Here is a 3,097-nt window from a genome sequence, read left to right on the forward strand (position 1 = left end):
CCAGATGTCGCTCAGTAGATGAATGGATCAAGAAAATGTTGTATATATACACAATGGAATTCTATGTCTCTATCTGAAAGAATGATATTGCCCCATTTGTTAGGAAATGGAAAACTTGGAAAAAATTATATTAAGTGAACTAAGCCAGGCCCAAAGAAACATAGGTCCCATGGTTTCCCTTATTAGCAATTACTAGTGTATGTCTGAGACATGCAGAAATTGTTAGATAAGTTGATGTTAGGTGAAGTGAACCCCATGATAAGAATTCAAATTTTTTTTCTTTTCTGTAATTATTTCTAACATATTTATAAGATGACTTCTTTGTTACTTTTTATGTCCCTCCCGCATGGTATAACCCCTGTTTTCGCTGTATTTGATGTTGGTATAATTTGTGGAGGGGAAAGGGAAAAATTTTTTAAATAGGGATACAGGTGGATCCATTGCAACAATGAGATATACAAGACATTATGTCGAAAAACAAATTTTACAACTTTGGTTGGGGGAAAGGGGAGGGGGAAATGGGACGTAAGGAGGTTGAGATGGGAAGGGATAGTAAGGAGAAACAAAGGAGTATGCAACAATGCTCGATAAGAAATGTACTCATTACCTTGCCCATTTAATTGTAACCTCTCTGTCTGTTATTTTCACACTTAAAAAAAAAAAACAGAAAAAAACATAAAATATAAAGTGTTTTTGATAAAAAATAAAAATGACTCAGAATAAATTATCAATGCAAAAACAATCTTTACAGAAGCAAACTCTCAGAGATATTACATGAGTTTGAAAAGGATAAAGTGGCTGAATTTAATATAAATTTAGAAGTATGACCATTCAAAAATATAAAAAGATATTCTTTATTTCATTATATAACACAAAACAGAAAGTAAATGTTGTTTAGATGATTTTTTAAAACACAGTCTCTCAGGTGCTGGGAGGGTGGTTCAGTGTAAAGTGCTTGCCTTGCATGCATGAGGTCCTGGGTTTGATTCCTCAGCACCACATAAGCAGAAAAAGATGGAAGAGATGCTGTGACTCAAGTAGTACCACTAGCCTTGAGCTGAAGAGCTGAGAGACAGCACCCAGGACCCAGAGTTCAAGCCCCAAAACCAACAAAAACAAAACAAAACACAGTCTCTCACTTTTGTGTGCTCAACATTGTAACACTAGTGCTTCAGTCTAGGGCTAAGATTTTAGGTGTGGACATTTATCAACACTCCTGATTCAGATTCTAATTGATAAAATTTTAATCAATATTTTGTTCTTATTAATTTTGCTCTTTGTAAATTCACATATACCTATAAAAAACAGTGTGGCCATCCCAATAACATTCTCAAAGTACTTCCTAATGATGACTTACAAAAAGTTGTTTTATATTACAACAAGGAAAACAATGCTACAAATAAGGAAAACCAATACATAAATATTAATGATTAATAAAAAAAAAAATTACCACTGTTTCCAGTATTTGAAATGTACTACATATTCGATTTATTATTTTCTCATATTGCTGTTCATTTAAAACTGCCTAAGTCTATGATGTTCAACAAGAATTTTATAAGCTATGAGTAGCCTTTAAAGATTATTATTATTATTATTATTATTATTATTATTAAGATTATTATTTATGGTTCATCTCATCATTTGTATATGGCTTATACCATCATTTGTTCCTCACTAACATATAAAGTAAAGAAGCCTTTAAATTTTAACAGAAACTGTGCAGTTAATGTCTTAAATCTGCTTCTTTACACAAACACTTTGCAACTTCTCATTAGTAAAGTTTCTATAAACTCTGAAATGTACATATTTAGTAGTATGTGCCATGAATCTTAAATGCTTTATGAAAAACTTTTACAACCTGCTAAATAGTCTTAATTTTGGCATATATGAGCAAATTCCCAAAATTAAACATATTTAAAACATTAAAACTTTTAACAAACCTTAACACTTTCTATCGTGTTCATTATGGCAGGTTCCTTGTACAGAATAATTGAATTCCTCATCCTAGACATCTGTTGAACAACAAATATCTGGTATTACTTTGTTTTTGACATGTCAAACTTGACTTTATTCTTAAATGTGTTCTTTTGTAAGAAATACATGGTTCTAAAATTTCACGACAATTCTTTTTTTTTTTTTTTTTGTCGGTTGTGGGGCTTGAACTCTGGGCCTGGGCGCTGTCCCTCAGCTCTTCAGCTCAAGGCAAGCGCTCTACCACTTGAGCTACAGCGCCACTTCCGGTTTTCTGGTGGTTTATTGGAGATAGGAGTCTCACGGTCTCTCCTGCCCGGGCTGGCTTTGAACCGCGATCCTCAGATCTCAGCCTCCTGAGTAGCTAGGGTTACAGACGTGAGCCACCAGCGCCCGGCTTCACGACAATTCTTTTGAATTTAATTTTTGTGGAATTGTCTAGTTTAAGAAAATCAATTACACTTTATGTATAAAAAATGTTCTGTGCTCAATTCAATAGCACATACACTAACATTGGAACAATAAAGAGAAGAATAGTCCCTGACTGAGGATGACACTCAACTTCGTGAAGCATTCTAGATTTTTAAAAGAACAGATGCTGGAGGGGATGTGGACAGAAGGGAACCTTAATGCATTGTTGTTGGGAGTTTAAACTTGTTCGAAGACTTTGGAAAGTAGTATGGCGGTTCCTCAAAAGACTACAATAGAGTGCCCCTAAGTCCCAGCAATCCCATTTTGATCACAAACAAGACCATACTAAAACTACCAGCAAAACTATGTTCATTGCAGCATTATTTACCAAAGCTAAGATACAGGACAGAACCCGAGGCCCCACAGTAAACGAATGGATCAAGAAAATGTGTGTGTGTGTGTGTGTGTGTGTGTGTGTACTGGAATTCTATGCCTCCATCAGAAAGAATGACATCACCCAGTTTGTTAGGAAATGGAAAGACATGGAAAAAATTATATTAAGTGAATTAAGCCAGGCCCAAAGAAGTAAAGTAAGCCAGGCCCAAAGAAAGATAGGTCCCATGGTTTCCTTAATTGCAATAACTAGTATGTGTCTGCTACAAGCAGAAAACATCATATAAGTTGATGTTAGGCAAAATGAACCCCAAGATAAGGA

General features: G+C 34.7%; 1 non-coding gene across 1 annotated transcript; it reads left to right on the forward strand.

The window, feature by feature from the left end:
* The first annotated feature begins 2,454 nt into the window (after positions 1-2,454).
* Positions 2,455-2,556, forward strand: LOC122126447. The gene has a single exon (XR_006150933.1). It is a non-coding gene; the product is annotated as a U6 spliceosomal RNA (small nuclear RNA).
* The last annotated feature ends 541 nt before the right edge of the window (positions 2,557-3,097 follow it).

Source organism: Dipodomys spectabilis, unplaced genomic scaffold, assembly GCF_019054845.1.
Source record: "Dipodomys spectabilis isolate Male_0828 unplaced genomic scaffold, ASM1905484v1 ptg000278l, whole genome shotgun sequence".
Classification (NCBI taxonomy): domain Eukaryota; kingdom Metazoa; phylum Chordata; class Mammalia; order Rodentia; family Heteromyidae; genus Dipodomys; species Dipodomys spectabilis.